The following is a 20891-nucleotide window of genomic DNA, read 5'->3' as shown; positions in this document are numbered from 1 at the left end:
ATATATATATATATATTTATATTTATATATATGTCTGTATAAGGGAGAGAGAAAGATAGAGAGAGGGGGGCAAAGAGAGAAAGATATTTCTAGTCCCTTACCATTAAGTGAAATGTTAACTGTATATCAAAGAAGAAAACGTTTTCGTTTGGTTGTAACTTAATTCAAGTCGTTATATATTTGTAATACTAAAGATGATTATTCTTGTGATTTATTGAAATGTGTGCCAATTCTTTATGTGAAAATTATCAGGAGGAGAGGAAATAAGCAATTCTGGTGATTTAGTAGTAAGTATACAAAGAACATGTTGAAATTCAAGAAAGAAAACAAAACAAATATAAATATGTCCTTTGTTCATTGATCTAATGCTGAACTCGCTATCAATTAAGATTTACTAGAAACATTTTATACGGTAAAAAAATAGGGAAATATATATATCTATTTTATATTTGATATTGATATCTTAAAATACGTAATATATTCAAAATATTCATAAAAAGTCAGTAGGTAGTTTATATATTTCATATTTTATACGTATTATGTCGAAATTTGTAAACAATTAGTTTCGGGTTTTTGAACGAGTGGATAACGAAGTCTTATGTATATAAATGCGCACGGTGAAATATAAGTGTATACGTGTGTGTGTGTGTGTGTGTGTGTGTGTGTGTGTGTGTGTGTGTGTGTGTGTGTGTGTGTGTGCGTGTGCGTGCGTGCGTGCGTGCGTGTGTGTGTGTGTGTGTGTGCACGTGTGCATGTGAGTGTTTTGAGACGGCAAGAGTATGTCACTATATCTCTCATTGTTATGTTGATGATGGATATTAGCAATCACAAGGAACACAAAATGTGTTGTATTGCCTATTACTTTCTGCTACAGAAATGCAGGGGAAGTTTATTCTCATGACAGGATTCTAAATTTTCTTTTCCCTTTCTTTTTTTTTTTTTTTTTCAATCTACCAAATTCTGAACACAAGATATAGATTAACAGCCGAGGTCGTGGTGTATACAAACTACACTTGCGCCCTAGCAGTTAATATACTGCAGTCTGGTTAGGTAAGAATCTGTCATGTATGCATTCGGACATACACACACACATACACACATACACACACAAACATCGCACACAAACATTACATACACACTCGCATAAAAATGTATGTATAACTTGATAGATAGATAGATAGATAGATAGATAGATAGATAGATAGATAGATAGATAGATAGATAGACTGTATGCCGTTTCTGGAAAAACGTAACGAGTAATCTTTACCTTTCTGAGAATAAATAGATATATTTTAATATATTTCTTGCACATGGCTACTTTTTCATAAATTTAAGCGTCATGCTGGCAAAGCAATAATAGGAGGAACTTTTTTCGTGAAGTATATTTTGCAAGAGATGATTACACAGTTACATTCGATATCGATGGATATGTCTTTTAAATATTTGGTTAGACTTGTGTAAAATGAAAAATCAGTGATATAAAATGCAATAGTCTATGTGTGTGTGTAGTTACGTGAGTGAGTGTTTTTGTGTGTTTGAATGTATATATATATATATATATATATATATATATATATATATATATATATATATATATATATATATATATATATATTAATAAATTATAGGGTGGCAAAGAAAATTTTAGAAATTTTATTTACCACCAGTGGCCTAGCGAGAGTAAAAACAGTCAATAGACTATGTATTATTCATTAGAAATGCAGAGACGCCTATAATAGGACATCTACTCGCTAGAAATAGCAGCAAAAATACTACATATGTTGTCTGGTCAATTCTGCTGACGAAAGTCTGACCTTGTAAGATATAATCTTTATCTTACTAAAATTGACTTGAAACCATGGTACAGAATATAGATTGGTAAAATTTTTTATTTTTCATTTCCTTTCGAAATTATCCCTAACTTTTGTGGTATGTAGTATTTTTGCTGCTATTTCTAGCGAGTAGATGTCCTATTATAGGCGTCTCTGCATTTCTAATGAATATATATATATATATATATATATATATATAACTCTTCGAAACGCACGCCAGTGTTATAATGGTGGCAGCTGATGAAGGAAATGTTCTCTATGTGGCCTGTGTGTTTTTTGTACCTTGTTTATCATTTTGTCTAAGTTTTTTTGCAACGTCATGTTCCCAGATATGCATCTATATATAGATGTACATATATATGCATATACTCCTATTTTATATATATATATATATATATATATATATATATATATACATATACAATATTTTTGAGGTAGTTCACTGACAAAACGTTTTGGTACATCTCCAAGTTTTGTCAATGAACAGGTCGCGGTCTTAAAGTGACGAAATATTTTAACACAAATGAAAATTAAATGTTGAAATGAAACTAACAGTTTTTGTGTGTTCTTGAATGGCTTGCGAATATCTTCCACGCTGCAATTGTTCTTGTTTTAGCATACGATCTAAGATCAAGTCACTCACTATGCAAGTACATCTCCGTAACCACGTCTCTATGATACCTAAGCTGTAACGTTTTGATGAGCTTGCGTATGGCTTTAATCGCCTATTGAAATCAGCACATATGTCCCTTATGAATAAGGTATCCTGAAAGCCATGTTCGATGAATTTTATGTTTCGATGCATTTCAAAATGCATTGTGAAAGAAGAAGAATATTGAACTGAATTTAATAGGTAAATGGAAAAGGCGTGTAGCGTTGTAGAAGTGAAAATAAATTCTATATTAACTACTATTACACGCTATTTTATTTGCTGAGAATCATGTCAGACACCGTTTGAATCGAGCCCTGTTACTACTATTTATTTTATTCGCGGTAAAGAAACAAAAATATTGGATCATGCGTGATTTATGTTTGTGTTTATAGAGACAACTAAAATCAATCGATTTAAGGGAGGGAGGCAACGACTAACTTTACTCGTTCATGTGTTACTAAACGAAGGCGTGCTTTGCTGCTTATTTCATCCGACTGATTCTATTAAGATTAATGGTGATTTTTTTTTTTACTTATTTTATTGTGTATCTATACACGAAACAATATATTAGCTTCAATGCTAGTTGAACAGAGAACACTGGAGCAAAGTAATACATACTATTGTGTCTCTAGACCGTCGCAACGGTACTGCGACATTTCAAACCAAAACTCGATTGCTTGTTTGTTAAAAGTTTGCAAATGTATTCAAAATTATAAGAGAAAAATGGAATACAAGAGTTTTTTTTTTATTTCTAAGCAAATTATTGTGTAGTTTTAGTGGTGTCAGTCATTGGATTGCGGCCAAGCTGGGGCAACGCCTTCTTATAGTGGATTACAACAGCCTTGCTATTTATTCTTCACACGCACACACACGCATTCACGCACATATTATACACACACATAGACAAACAAACACACACATACATACACACACGCACACACATATATATACATATAGGTATAGATAGATAGATAGATAGATAGATAGATAGATAGATAGATAGATATCCAATGCAGAATAATTTCTCTATGTAGATGTGTGTGCTCGCGTGTATGTGTGTATGTGTATGTGTGTTTACATATTTGAGCACACATGAATTTCGTGGGCGAAAACTCTGCAAAATATAGTGGAATGTGCATAATGCAGTCAGATAGATACGCACACGTACACACAAACACAAACACATAAACTCATATGCATATATATATATATATATATATATATATATATATATATATATATATATATATATATATATATATATATCTTTGTTTAAGTGTATGTGTCAAAAGATAGACGGATTGATACACTCACATACACACACACACACACACACACACACAGCATCAATTTTTGCAAACAGTTTTTAACACAAAGCTTTAGACAATCTGACAATACAGCAGAAATCACTTTCTGAAGACACCGAGAATCGGGATCGAAGGTGGATCCTTGTGGGTCCTGGTGAATCCCTATGGATCTTTGCGAATCCGAAGCGAAATACTTAACTACACTTCAATGCCTGAGAAATTTTTGTTGAGAATGCTAGTTAGCTGATTTGAGATGCATAAATATCTAAATATGCTTCAGCAAGTTGAAAAGAAATCGATATATGCAGTGTAACATGTTCAAACCTGCAGTCGTAACTGCTCGCATGACTCCTTCTCTGAAAGCCTATTACCACACAGATCGAATGTAGATTATTAAAAATGTACTCTTTCCTTTGTCCAAATAGCATAATCAAGTTGAGGAATTGAGTTTTGTTGGGGTGCGTATTTTCATCATAATGCACAAAATAGATACGCAGTATTGGATTGGAAAATGTGCACACATATCTATATACATACAGTCACATAATTACATGTGTATGTGAACATTCATATGTCTATAGACAAAAATATAACTAATAAGAAAGCATATATTGTATATTGATTATATGCATACATGAATATATATTTATATATATATATATATATATATATATATATATATCAACCTTCGTAGCCTATGAGATATATGCAAATATCTATCACAATTTCTTAATTATATACAATATATTAGATATTTTTGTTCAAGAGGGAGTTTAAACTACATACACGAGAATGTATTTATTATTGAACCTGCACATGGATGTAGTGTATACGAATGCGTATGTGATTGTGCATCCATTGTTCGTCCCAATCAATATGTTGCTTCATATAAAACTGGATCGGTTAACAAATGCTGTTTTAACCAAAAAAAAAAAATAATAATAATTAAATGTAGGATAAGTATATACAGTGTTTTGCAGTGAAGCTTGCATCAAGTATACAAAGATATGAAGGATCATTCCAGAATAATCACTAGGCTGTGAGTTTTGATGCAGGTAGCGTTATTAATAACAATACAATAACCATAATTAGACAACGCCTAGCTAATCACTCAATCTACCAAAGCTAAATATGAATGCATTGTGTAAAGGGATTGCGATCTCGATCACAGTTGGAGGTATATCTCTACACTTTAGATCTTAATTCTTCCTTCATCGAAACGAACGTCATGCTATAACATTTTTCTTCCCTTTTAATATGGAGCCATTATATCTATGACGAAGAAAGTTTGTTCACACAAATATCATGTGTTGAGAAATAAGTGAGATATTTATATTTGTGATTGCGTGCGTATGCATGTATGTGTATATATGTATGCATATGTATATATATATATATATATATATATATATATATATATATATATATATATATATATATATGTGTGTGTGTGTGTGTGTGTGTGTGTGTGTGTGAATTTATGTACATATGACGAACACATTGTTGTGGACAGTGTGGCTATCATGTTTTGAATTCTCCAAGCAGGCCTCAACAGAATTACAGCAGGTCTTATTGATTGATATCAAAGATAATATCATAGTTTGTGCTTCGTTTAATATTCGGATGAAGGGAATTGAAAATTCAATAGAGAATGATTCAATTGTACACGTTTTGAATAATTAAACTTTACTATTATATTTGGACGCAGCATCATTCTCTGATAAGGATATACATCAAAAGATATCTACAGAATATATTTAGATTTACGACATTGATTTTGCCGAAGAGAATAGGAGACCTTTTAACGTTTGTAGTACTAATGATATCGCTCTCTAGATTCAGTGCTCTTATTGTGAAGCCATTTGAACATACATATTACTTTATTCAAAGAGAAACTAACTCTTTCATGAACTATACCTTCACTGTTATACGCAGCAATAGACAATCACATATATAAAATACCCAAGCACAGAGAACAGTTTAATATTAGATATTCAGTACATAGATACTTGTTATTAAGTAGTCCTTCAACAAAATATTCTCTCATTTCATTTGTAACCATTATTTTCTTCAGGATTTCTTAATCTAAATCTTGTCCTTAAATCAGTATTTTACTCATTTCGATTTAGCGTATAAATGGATAACATTTTTATCTGAAATTTAGTAAACAACTGCCACATTGTTCATATAACAATATAGAGAATATTCCCAGACCTCGAAACTTCTCTTCAGAATATCATGTAATATACACGTATCATTCTAAAAATAATCACAGCTCGCTTCAGGTGATGAAGAATTACTTTATGTATTCAATAACGAAAAGCAGTAATAGTTTAATATGTTAAAATTATTTCAGTTATGCTTAATACATTCATAAAAGTAGTCGAATATTTCGGTTTTAATATTATCTCATCAGTAAGGTACAGAATTCGTTGTACTTCCAAAAGTAGAGGGGGGAAAATTATTTGGGTAAACGTATAATATTATAAGCTTATTGATTATTTTGTAGTTTACATGGGTATATATACACCAATAATATTATATATTATTTGAAACATCTTGAAGAGAGTCATCCATAATTTTGATTAAACGCAGAGCTATTTACATAAAACAACTGCATTTACCTTCGTTACTTAAACCAAAATGCTTTCTAATAACGTATTTTTAAAACCGGGTTAATTAATAATCAAATACACAAAAATGTTAAGAAAACAAACCAAACACCACATTATTTCATAATATGAGTTGAAATAACTGAAAGATAGCAACACAGAAATCGCACCTCTCAAGAAACCAAATCCTATTAAAAAATTTGTCGGACAAATACTATTATCAGAGAGTTTATGGTCTTTGATTACGGAATTAATTGATTCTCCATTTTGCTGAGACGCTTTTATCGCAGGATATAAGGATATTGTATTAAAGAAATACAAGCAGAAACTTCAATCAATCAGTTGTATAAATCCATAGAGTTACGTATAATAAAGAAAAAAATAAAAGAATTTCATACTAAAATGTTTGAATGACAGAAGATACTAAAACAGTTACATTTCCAACTGAAATGGTGCCAAGAGAAACGAAAAGACTTTTCAGTGTATTATAGCTTCATTCGTATTTTTATCAATTGGCTTTTAAAAATATCCTTTGGGCGAATAATGAAGTTAAATATCAAACATAACCTCTACATGCATGGGTTAACTTTTCTTCAATGTTATATATAAACACAAAATTTTCTAATATTCTACATTACAGGTCAGCTTTTAAGGAGTGAATCAATTTTCATTTTGTCATTTCTCGGTTCTAATAGCAGTGTTATTTGTAAATACGTGAGATGTCGCATTAATTTCTTTTTATACAAGCCACTACCAAACGGATTGCTATTAAACAAATCTAGTGTCGTTTCATTATAGAGAACTTGCAGGTTCATGAATGTAACTATAATACATACAAGACACTTTATTCAATAGCAGGATACAAATGTGCATACATAAAGTAATAAAGTTGAAGTAATAAACAATTTACTATAAATGTCAGTAGAAATAGAATTAAAACCTCCTCAACCACAAAAGTCTGAGAATTATGCTTAACTATATACAACTCATGATAGTTAAATATAACTATTATTACTTACGAATTTACATATAGACTTTGGCAAGTGTGTGGCATAAGAAAATGTGTCAATTTATCCACGACCGAATTCAACAAGTGAAGACAAATTTTTCAGTTTGTCTTTTGTGGCAAGACGTATCCATTATTGGGTGAGTATATCATATTCACCGCGGCCGGAAAATAGGAAATGGAATTTGTGATATCCGTCCTTTTTCGAAGCTTATTAACTAGTTGAAGTGAGTTGAAGTTACTTCAACCTATAATAAGACCCAACAGGTTTATCAGCAGTTATCTCCTCCTTTATTGCCTTTAACACACACTAATATATGCATATTTAAGTATTCTTCATTAATCTGCTATTTATATTTCACCTACTCAACTTCGTCCAAAATTAGAGTCTATAATTTTTGGACAATACGCAAATATATCCTTTGAATACACATAATAATACTAGTTTATGGCAAGATCCTATTGATCGATAGATGTGATGTAGGATTTAATTCTTGTGTAATTGTTTCGGGTTTAACACGACAAAACCATGATTCCTCTTTGCGTGCATGATTATCCGTTCTTCCTCTATTTCCCTAAGCAGTTGAACAATTCATAGAAATAATAAAGAAACATTACTTACAAGTCCATTGGCAGAAAAAATATTGATCTCCCATGTGTACAAACATGGCATGTAGTTTTGGATTTAAAATCCATATAAATCCAGACCTTCCGGCTACTTTTTATTCTAGTAATTAGTTTCTAGAAGCATTCAATGTTTTTATTAAATTCACCTCGGCACTTGGAAAATGCAACCGGATGAATGGGTAGTGTTGATGAACATCCTTCCTCTGGCTTAATCATCTACAAAGCAATGCATATAACACTTGTGCTAGCCAACAGTTTCATGTTAATGGATAAATGTATGTTGATAAATGTATGTTGTTAATTCCTTATATCAGAACTCTTATCGATGATGACGTGATCCAGTACAGGTATATTGATTTCTAATCTTAACACAAACTTGCAAAGAAATGTCAAAGTAATCTGGAAACTCTTAAGTAGGTATTTTGGACTTAATTTTTATTTTGTTAAATTCGCCCCCCCCCCCCAGATTTCAACTTACAACGGAGCGAAATAGTTAAAGTTTCTCCAAATTTGAATAGATTTATATAATGTTGAAGGCCTTCTAACTCAGGTCTCCTTGAAGCAGGTTAACTACTCAAATTTTGGTTTCTTCTACGATTTACAAATATTTTAAAAGTCATATCGTTTCTTTCTAAATACTGCTACGGTTTCAAAATCATTAGAAGAAAGAACACACCAGAATAAGTCGAAAACGAATGCATATACACTGTTAATAGACAATAAAAACAGAGGAGCTTAAGGTAAAGTAGAATCCTATATAAGTTCTTATAATAGAAGACTAATGTAAATATCTATCAAATCTATTCAAATTTAGGAAAGCTTTAAGCATCTCTCACTAACTATATATGTGTACAAATCAGAATAAGCAACAAGGATATCCAAAGTTAATGCAGTGCGATCGTTTCATGCGACTCCATTTAATTAAGCAATATGGACATTACATCAAATGTAAAATGCAGAGCAATCCTCAGCTGCACAAAGTCATAGAAATTTAATGAAATTACATTTCGACAGGACATATTTTTTTTATAACTACATTTAAACTCTCCAATTAGAAAGGAAGAATACAAAAAACCGTTTTGACTTAGCCAGACTTTACAGGCTAGTGAAATAACTCTAAGCAAATTTTAAACTGTCACTGATTTTATTTGTTTTTTTTTTGTTTTTATATATGCACACATATATATTTAAATGTATATATATGTGTATATATATATATATATATATATATATATATATATATATATATATATATATATATATATATATATATATTTGAATGTGTACGAGTGTTTATGTTCTTCTTTACCCGCATCATTTAGTTACATTCTGAGATAAAATAATTAGGGTACATATAATCAATTTCTTATTCGTTCACAGACAGGAATATATTACATATATAAAATCTGTATTTTCCTCCATATGGAGAAATTTATAAATCTGATATACAACCTAAGTTTAATTACTAATTATGCCTTGCAACATAATTTTAAAATAGCCGTTAATTACAGAAACTTTATAGAACATCCGAATCATGAAATTCTTTTAAAATATCCGTGTAGCTTTGAGCGAATGTTATGTTTAATTTAATAAAACATGCTTGCTCGACTTAATGTCCATAAGGCAAAAACAGAAAAAACGTAACTAGTAACAAAATAATATAATCTTTACAACTTAGAAATGAATAAGAAGAATCCAGTATCCTTCACTGGTAATGTTTGAATTTCAAATAAGTAAAAATAACTTATTGGGTTAATTTAGAATCTCTTAGTTATTTCATTTAAATTTTCACTTAAATTTCTTACTCTCAAGTAATATTACTTAATTTTCTTACATTTCCACTTATATTTTATACTCTCTAGCACCAGTAGTATATATTATTAACGTATTGTAGGAAGATCGTATCTGGAAATAAATATTGCAATCAAATTTTGGCAAAAAGCCAACCGTTCGAAGTAGTGGGTAAGTCGATTACATCGACCCCAGTACTCAACTGGTGCTTATTTTGTCGACTCTGAAGAATGAAATGCAAAGTTGACCTCGGTGGAATTTGAAGTCAGGGCATAAAGACGGACAAAATGCACTTAGCCCGATGTACAATTGATTCTAAATTTCAACTACTTATCTGGAAATAAGTATTAGAGTCGGGTAATGAGGAGATATGTTCTTACGGGCTTCAATAAAATAGAGTGATCCAGTAGTTCCAGTAGCGGAGAATGTGGTTGGCATCTAATAGTTTAAATTTAAACTATGAAATAGTTTACATTTTGCAATGCTTTTTAACATAAAAACAAGAATTTGTGAACAATGATGGCCTGGTTTGGGATACTGTGTGAGCCAGACTACCAGGACGAGAGAGAAAGAAGATCCGTATTTCTGAGCGAGTCCAGAGTAAAAAAGTCCCAGAAGAAAAATGTTCATCAAGCGTACATGGACAAGTGTATATATATATTAAACTAATACATCCTTTTGTTGTTTACACCACCTGTCCTCGTCTGTTGTTGTTTTTTTCGTAAATTCTCCCATATATATATATATATATATATATATATATATATATATATATATATATATATATATATATATATATATATATATATATATATATATATATATATATATATACCGGAGTAAGCACATGAAATGTGCAACAAGGTGGAAAAAAGAGTACTCAAATACCAGAGGTAGAGTAATATGCTTTATTTAAAAGCAGCAGAAATATAACAAAAAAACGTTACTCTGAGTTTCACGTTCCCGTTCATCGGACAGTTTTGTTAGAAATGCATTTCTAACAAAACTGTCCGATGAACGGGAACGTGAAACTCAGAGTAACGGTTTTTTGTTATATTTCTTCTGCTTTTAAATAAAGTATATATATATATATATATATATATATATATATATATATATATATATATATATATATATATATATATATATATATGTGTGTGTGTAAGTATGTATGTATGCATGTATGTATGTATGTATGTATGTATAATTATATATATGTGTGTGTGTGTGTGTGTGTGTGTGTGTGTGTGTGTGTGTGTGTGTGTGTGTGTGTCTGTGTGTGTGTGTGTGTGTGCGTGTGTCTATATAAATACGTGTGTATTTATACACACGTATCTCTGAAAATTTGTTAACATGTATTTTCGGAAATATTAAAATTCAATGTTATTTTCTGTTTCTAAATACGTAAACACAATAGAAACAATTGTCATCTTTGTAAGATGAATTCTATAATTAAAAATGCGATTTTCTCCATACGCATTTTTGTTGTCTAATTCTCTAAATTTCTCGAAGATATTTGGATCTACTTGTCATACACCAGGAATTACCTTGTATTCAACTCGAATTTATTGATATCTGGTTGTTGAATATAGTCAACCAAATACGTTTAAAACTGAGTGATTTATTGATATCTGCCTGGATTTTTTAATCTCCTTTGTTCTCTTCTTCTTCTTCTTCTTCTTCTTCTTCTTCTTCTTCTTCTTCTTTTTCTTCTTTTCTTCTTCTTCCTCTTTATTATGTGTGTGTGTGTAATGGAATTTATAAAGATCAGGAGAACGGAGATTTACACATCCATATCTTATACAGTTATTTGAAGCATTCTTCCCTTGGACCTATGCACGTTTCGGCTGCATCCGCTACCGACTTCTTTGTGTGCATATTGGTGTTAATTTTCGGTGCAGCTTCTTCAGGGTCCTTTGTTTGCTGCCGTTCGAAGATCATCTGAAGAGTGCTATGAGACTGACCGATTAGGAATCTTTTAGGAAGTGTTGGTGTTACTAAAAATAGATATATTTCCTCGTAACCTGAAGATTATCTCGGTTAGTTAGGTATTTATTGTTGGGTTTGGTTTTATAATAGGTCAAGGTTAAGGGTCCCTCAGCATCATAGTCCACCTATTTGCTAATTTAGAAGAGTATTCTTTTTTTTTTTTGAGGTATTCAATAACATTTCTGGTTTATTATTTATTTCATAATTATTAACCTATACCTTCTTAATTTTCTTGTTATATCATATTAAATATCCTACTTATACTTAATTTTATTAAACATAATCCTTAACCTTCAAGTCTGTCTCACACACACACACTCATATATATATATATATATATATATATATATATATATATATATATATATATATATATATACATATATATATATATATATATATATATATGTATGTATGTATGTATGTATGTATGTATGTATGTATGTATAGTCTATTTTTGCGTTACCTTCTATTCCACTTTATATATGTCTATTTGTATCAAAATTTGCAATTTTTTCCTGAATATGAAGTTTATTTATTTTCATGTCTATAAACCATTTTAGATATCCTGAGGAATACTCCCGTCACGCCACTGTATAAATATACTTCTGTAGATCTGTTGGAAACAACGAACTTTAAATAAACTTTACAGCTGATCCCATACGAGCATGGTGTCTGAAAATACATCGCGCGGGCCATTAATCTTCTATGAAACATTCTCAAATATGATTTGGTACAGATAATATCCCCCGCCTGATAAAATCAACAACCACGATATTTTATCTTGAAGACTTCTTCTAACATGTACTTATTACCCTAACATTACATTTTCTATACAATTATTAGTACCTTAGTCGAAAACGAAAATCTGAAAATTGATGTCATTACCCGATTTATTCTAATGATCTAATGAAAATTTTTTTCACTCATTATACGACTGGATATTTTTTGTTCCTTTCCGGAAGTTTGTAATTGAGTCATTCCTTTATGATACGCATTTAATCCAGTAAAAAAACACTCTTACTTTACTACATCATTCATATTTCTTCTCTGTCGGAATGTCTGTCTGTCAGTCTCTATCTCTCTCCCTTCCTCTGTCTCTCCTTCTCATAGCGTAACATACGCTTAGGCATAGGATTAGACTATTTACATATTTTAGGAAGTAAATATGTATGAAAATGAGTGTGTGTATGTGTTTATGTGTGTGAATTCACACGTATGAGATTTTGCAAGAAACACAAACTTGTAACATATACGTGTTTTTCTAATAGGATGTAGTGGGAAATTAATTTTCAGATGTACAGGGACATTGGCAGACAGACAGATATAATATAGATAGATAGATAGATAGATAGATAGATAGATAGATAGATAGATAGATAGATAGATAAACAGACAGAAAGACAGACAGACAGACAGAAAGACAGACAAAGAGACAGACAGATAGACAGACAGACAGACAAACGGACAGACAAACAGACAGACAGACAGACAGACAGACAGATAGATAGATAGATAGATAGATAGATAGATAGATAGATAGATAGATAGATAGAATGAGTGATTGATAGAGGGATAGTTCTGTAGAAAATAGGAAACATGATATCTTAAGAGAAATATTGCTGAAAAGAATAATAACCATGAAATATTTCTTTCATATACTCGAGAAATTTGAATGGAAGAATTTAATTTATTAGTTTCTGTGAATAATTGAACAATAAGAAATATCCGTGAAAGGAAGCGATTTCACCCATATAGTGCGTTTCAAATGAATGCTGATCGACAGGAACAAAGAACTGAATGCCATCATGATAATTCTAATACATCTTACTTTTTTTTAAACAATATTTTGAATTGCTAAAATATTGATCGGACTCTGTAAATGTATAGAAATATTTTATAGAAAGTCATTCTTATAGCATAAAGAATATTTATTTATGTTTGAAAGCAGATATTGCTCGCTGTGATTATTTTCTTTTGGGGTAACATTCAGTGAATTAAGAAAAACTAACAGTTGGCGAAAGGAAAAAAAAATATCCAAAGAGATTTTGTCAGTTGTCAGTAAATACGGAAAACCTAATGTGTGAGTGTATCAATAAAACTAGAAAGTATTCATAATAGTGATGACAGTTTAGCTATATTTGCTGGACCGATTTTTGTGCGTGTGTGACAGAGAGAGAGATTATATGCGTGTATGCGTGTGGACACTTCTCTAAAGGCTCTTATTTACAATTATGCTGCCCTAGGGATGCAATACAGCTACATAATTTACAACCAATTTACTGAATTAATGAAGTTCTTTGTTTTATTTAGGCTATTGCTTTTCGCTTTAATTTATCTTCCTCTCTTTCAATCTCACTTTATCTCTCTATTTCCTCCGCTATCGTTTACTGTTTTTTTTTTCTAAACTTTTATAAATTTACACAAGGTTTTCTCTTTTTCTAAAATGCATCTATCATTATCTCCCATTTGCACTCATCACTCGTTCATCTTTTAAGAAGGTGGATTTCAAATGCGACTTTTACTATTATGGCGCCGTGCTTCTGTACATGAAACGTCATGAAAATATTAACACATTCACCCATATTAAAAATGAGACAATTAGGCTAAATAAGCAAAAGATAATTTGTAGCTATCTTTATATGAAGTTTTAAAAACCGATTACATCCTCAATTTTTGCTCAATTCCTTTTAATAAACCAAAAAACGGAACCACTACGGTCTCACATTTCCTTCTAGAAATAGTAGTCAAATTAGGACTTCAAATTTTCCTCACTGTCTTAAATTAATGAAGAAAACATTAAGCAAATTAGTACTTATATGGGATGGTCACAGGCAGAATACCACTTACCATATGCAAGGCTTCTATTTTATTCTACTTCTAGAGTAAACAACTAAAAAATAACATTTTATTTCCTTTTGTTCTAACAACAATAGCATGCAATTATTGGTTTCAAATTTTGGAACAAGGCCAGCAATTTTGGGGAAGGGGTTAAGTTCATTGCATCGATTCCAGTCCTCAACTGGTACTTATTATATCAACACCGAAATGATGAAAGACAAAGTCGATCTCCGAGGAATTTGAACTCAGAATATGAAGACGGATGAAATACTGCTAAACATTTCAAACGGCGTGCTAGCGATTCTGCCAACTCGCCTCCTTGTTAAAGCATATAATTATTGATCAACTTTAAGTTAACCTTGACTAATTCCAGTGACATCTCAGCCCTGTTTCCCCCACCATGTATGGGGACTATGCGCATTAATAGGTTTTCATTTGAGGGAGATATGAGATGCAGCTTTTCACTTTTTGTACAGGTACACTTGTTTACTGAATCCTTAAACATGATTTCTTGATTAGCTCTAGGTTACTACCTAAACTGATAGAACAGGTACGAAATCAAAAACCTTCTGTTCATGACTAGAAGGGAAGAGTCATGACCACATTTAGAGACGCCAAGACTGGGGAAAACGAGACATGCTGTCCCCAAATCGGAGAGCAGGTCCTAATACTTACAACAGAATGGATTGCCGAAGATTATATGATGAATTCAAACCGAGTGAGGGATTAATTTTGCCATCGGTAATATAAAAAAGTCTCATATTTTGATAGAGAACTATCGTCAACAAGATATTTGGCTGGTATTTATGTTATTGACCCATAATATTCGTTATGCAATGTTCACTATCGTTAAGTTATAAATAAAATCAAAAACTGACACAAATAAATTCCGTCAACGGAGCCACTATGGTGTCACATGACCTTCTAGAAATAGTAGGCAAATTAGGACTTCAAATTTCGCTGACAAATTTCAGATGACAGATCATGAGTTCCAAAGCCTTATATATTGAGAACTATCGTATTATAAAGAATGACCCTGCTCACTATTGCATGCATTTAAAGGGACATCCTTTACTTGGTCATGTGCCTTGCTAAAAATAAAAGTATAATCTTAAATTATATCCCACTATTTTAAGTAAAGAAAGTATTGGGTGATCTAGTCGTTGATATAGACAAGAGACTAGGGTGGTCAAGATTCGTCACCAAACGGCTCCAAGCGATACACCTCACCCAATCCCTTACCAGAAGTTGTCATCCTCTATAAATTTTGGTAACTCCTCAATTTCATGTGTCTACTAAGAATCACATGAATGTAGCTGAGTTGATTTTTGTACCAAAGTTGTATTATGTAACAAAGTCAGCAGAATATAACATTCAATACGGCCTCGTGCTCATCACGGTAAATGTAACCAACAGAGTCTATTCTACGTTGAGCAAGAAAAGTAAAGATCTAGAGAGGTACTGAATGTGTCCATAACTCTCCTTGTTTGGTCTTGTGATCTCACCATCACATAAGTTGATCTGTCACGAGAAGCCAGGTGCATATACCCTCAAAGACACCTTGAAACTGTTTTATAGTTCATGTTTCGGTACGATGTTGAGGAATGCTCTACACGTTTCTCTGAGTAAAAAAAAGCCTTGTTGAATTTCAAGTACCAGCTTGCCAGTTATTTTGAAGTCAGTGTAAGGAAATCATTCCTATTTTCATTAACATTTGATAATATAAATGAAAAGAAGAATTTTTCATATCCTATTGAGCATTGCTATTCAGGGAGAGATTGCCAAAAACAACTTTTAGGCAAAGTACAGACGAGCCGAACAAAAAACTGGAATTGTTCAAGGAAACACTCAAGTTTCTTTCCTCTTCGTGATCGTAGCGGTCTACATTCTCAGGAATCCAAGACAAAGACAAACACCTAATCATCAATTAAAAGTGATTAAAATGTTAGCAGAACCTATATGTATATATATATATATATATATATATATATATATATATATATAGGACTTTAAACATACGGATGATCGCACAGCTCAACTCCGGGATGAAAAGTACTTGTCAGCATCGCTTGAAAATGTTGCTGTCAAGGTCAATTTATGTTTCATATACAAAGAAGACAGCATACATGACCATCAATGAAGATGAAAGCCACTACCAGCTTCCTGAAATAATGACACACAAATCAATGAACTAAGCGCATTAAAGTATGTTAAATTCTATGTTACCGATATCTTCGACCATGAGTCTGCTCAATAAGACCTACATTGGAGCTAATATACACAACTACTACTACAACTTGTGTTTACCATATATAATTGTTAGCAACCATTAAACGACACAGTCCAAGTTGTTTAATTCTTATTGTTAACATTATATCTGCATCATCTCAAATTACTATCCATAATATTTCAATAGGAATAAATTAGTATTTTAAAGTAATGCTCCACGTGAGTAAATGAATGATGATTCATAATAAATGTGTATTATAAACACAAATAAGAAAATACATTAAAATGTTTGTGCTTAATTTTTTTCTCACATTCATATTCAATTTCATCATTTATGTTTGTTCTGGTTCTAAGTGGCACCCTGATGTTCCATATATTTATCTTTCCTCAATATTTCGTAGCATATATCTCCACTTCAAGGTGAAAACTTTTATTTGTTTTTATTTCCCTGGGTTTATTACTTAGTATCCATTGATTCGAGAATATGACGTTCATACAAATGTATATCCTGGAGTTACTCTAAGAAATTAGTAATCTGATAATCTTGTCGGTAATTTCAACACTATAAAAAGATTTTAGCTAAATATTTTCTCATTTGTTTACATATGTACGTAGGAACTTACTTATGCATAAACGTGTTTTAAATACTTTTGGTTGGAATTCCAGCGTAGGTTTTCTGACAAGATAGAAATTAGCACATTTAATCAATTAATGAGCAGTCTTTGAAAGCTTTCATTGCAAATTACAAATGGTTTTTTTGTATTCTTTTATGTTTCAGTCATACTGGGGCACCGCCATACATACACACACATAAACACACACACACACACACACACACACACAAACATACACACACATATGCATATATACACACGTACATACATATACACATACACACACACACACACATATATATATATATGCCAACTTGCACATACACAGCAAAATTTGTGTATCATTACATTTAGCGTGGATTTATACTATTTGGTATTAATACGCAACTTTGTATGTAGAACAATTGTATATTGTATAACATTCGATTATTTGTTTACAATTTCCTTCGCAATATATGCCGCAGAGAGAATGTATGTGCATCAAATATTGGTAAAACAACAGAAGCTCAAATCAATTAAATGTAAACAATATTTTCTCTTTACATCTATGCTAAAACGTTTTCTTTCAAAGCTTACTGTTTCATATAAATTACTGTTATATGAATGGAATTTAGGAAAACGAGTTTTTACGTGAAATCCTCAACATTGTTATATAAAAGTTATTTGAGAAGATCGTGTACACTTTGTTGAGGATTAGCTTTACTGATTTCTTTACTGCAACACTGTAGGAGCCAATTGCTTTAGAGATGATATTTGCTATGATTATTGGGAGATAAGACTAGCTAAATTTCAGCTAGATAATGCTTGCTATTATTTGGGAATCCTTTCATGGCTCAGTCGATAATTTTGGTAGCATGTGAATGAATGCCATATAGAATATATAATAGGTCAGAAAATGAATAAAGGTTTATTCGATGCATGTTGTAAACGCGACAAATGAAAAACCGAATGATGAATAGGTCCTACTTTTATGCAGACTTTACACCTTTGTTTCAATGGTACTTTAAGTCTGATATCTATGTATTTTCATCGTAGTAATGAATTCATTAATATATCAGATACTGGAAGCTACAGTTACGCAAAATTATAGTACTTGTAACTGTTTCGGAAGGAAATATTCTGACAAGAAATATTTCACGTTATTGTTTCTTGACAATGATGATATAATTCTTTCTACTATAGCCAAAATGCCTGTAATTTCTTTTTGATTCATGTGATGGAGTAAAAATGTTAGTCCATTACATAAATCCTGCGCTCGACTGGTACTTATTTTATCGACTCCAAGTGATAAATGGCAAAGTCGAACTCGGCAACCTAAAGCAGAACTTATTGAGCGTGTCTGCCGTTTTACTGATTCGACCAGGATAATCTAATAGGTAAGCTATTGCCAGAAGAAACAAAGTTATTTTTCCAGAGTTAATAAACATTATTAACAAATGCGCTGCAATCTCATAAATCCAAGCGACATTCAGAGAAAGTACAATTAATGATAAAATTAATGATATTCAAATGGTACTAGAAGAAGAATAAAGAAGCTTCTGCTAGATCACTCAACCCTATTAGAAAAGTAGTCAAATTTTCCTCCGTTATATAGAAAAAGTGGATTGATACATTTGATATTGATGTCCTGAATGCATTACACATGAAGAAATAGGTGGGATAGCCATGGATGGCACACATTTGACAGCACACCTGCTCAATCACAGTGGACATTAGATTATGCAACAGAAAGGATAACGGATGTTATTAACAAATTACATAAATCTTAAAATTTGGAGATAAGCACGAAATTAAATATTGGCTGTCGAATTTGTGCATGTAAAGAAACATTGAAATCAAACTAATATATCAAAACTACTGAAATGAAAGCCACAGTGAATGACGAGTTGAAGGCCGGAGTCTACGCTTCATATTGCTTGATCATTAATGACGCAATGAATTAACTATTATTGATTATGCGGGAATATGAATAACAAATCGTCCATATACTATTCAACCAGCCTACAGCTATAAAAGTAGATTGCATCCACGTTCCCAACCGTTCATCACAGTAAATACAATGTAAAGATAATTAGAATTTATAATGGAAAGATAATAGTGGATAATATAGGTTAAAGACTTCATTCTCATGAGTTGGCTGTATTGATGTTGCTTTCCACAACCGATGCATTGAATATGGAGTTATAAATCTACGAGTGAACAATTAGAAATGTATAAAGGTCACAGTGAAATTACATTCAACGTTTGCATTTTCTTTAAATAAGAATTTAAAATTAGAATTCCTTCTGTTTGATCGTTAATCAAAAGAAAATCTTTACTGAAGAAGAGACAAAAAGTTTCAAACCAAAGGTATATGTAAAATATCAAAAATATCGGCATGCCGACATTGACACCCATAACAACCATAAGACGTAGAGACATAAAATAAGAGAAACGTTAGCTGATGAGTCATTCATAAATAGATAACTAGATAGATAATGAATGTGTATGAGTTTGTATCCGTAGATCTCCCCCATTACGCACCCACACAAAATGAAAAACTTCAAAAGGAAATAACATAGACAAAATTTGCATTTAGTACATAAATGACAATTCTATCAGTGGCTACCATTTCTACTGAGCAGTGGAGTACATAGAAAGAGATCACGAGAAAAAATTATTAAAGTAATATAAAGGAAAGTATCAAAGAGGCGGGGAGTATTCTTCCCAAAGAGTAGCACGGACGACACATCAGCTCAATAAAACAATTCATAAACATTTAAGCTTAAAACATCCACAAATATATCACTTAAATTATAAAAGCATCACCTTATCTACAAAACACAGCTATTATTTGAAACAAAATATCCAGTCTAGACAAATGAAGTATTGTGATATTATTAATATCAATTTTTGTGGTATTATTAGTATTAATTTTCTATATTTCATAATAGAATGCAGCAATTAAACTGTGAACTTTGGTCGATTCACTGACAGCTATATAGTTATGTTACCAAACAGCAATGTAGTTTTATGTTAGCCATACAAAGAAATCTTCGCGCTCTCGTTAATCCAGTCCACGTAAATGCAGACATGTACAAGAAAGAATTTTAATTCACCTCAGTTAAAAATGGAGACTCTTTAAAATTTTCTCGTGTTTTGTTGATCTATAGTGCTATATTTAAAACTGGCTGTGAATGTGGCCCGAGAGCAAGTTTGATCATATTCAGTCATGAATATACTCATGTGGTTGAAAGACATTTCGAGCTCCTTGAGCCTATGTTTCTATTTTTATCTTTTACGTTTTGGCGGTATGAGATAAACATCGAAGAGAACGATATCATAATTTCTCAAAGAATATGGTATTGTTTGTAAACACAGTTCAAAGCAATTCACTTCTCTTTGTTTCTAT

The 20891-nt window shown here is 31.5% G+C and overlaps 1 protein-coding gene across 10 annotated transcripts in view; it reads right to left on the bottom strand.

Annotated features, from left to right (window-relative positions):
• LOC106873250 (5-hydroxytryptamine receptor) overlaps positions 1-20891 on the bottom strand; it is a 538573-nt gene that overhangs the window by 419785 nt on the left and 97897 nt on the right. The gene's annotated exons all lie outside the window — the stretch shown is intronic.

Source organism: Octopus bimaculoides, chromosome 9 (genome assembly GCF_046866305.1).
Source record: "Octopus bimaculoides isolate indiv1 chromosome 9, ASM4686630v1, whole genome shotgun sequence".
NCBI classification, from domain to species: Eukaryota; Metazoa; Mollusca; class Cephalopoda; order Octopoda; family Octopodidae; genus Octopus; species Octopus bimaculoides.
This window is presented reverse-complemented; position numbering and strand designations above follow the sequence as displayed.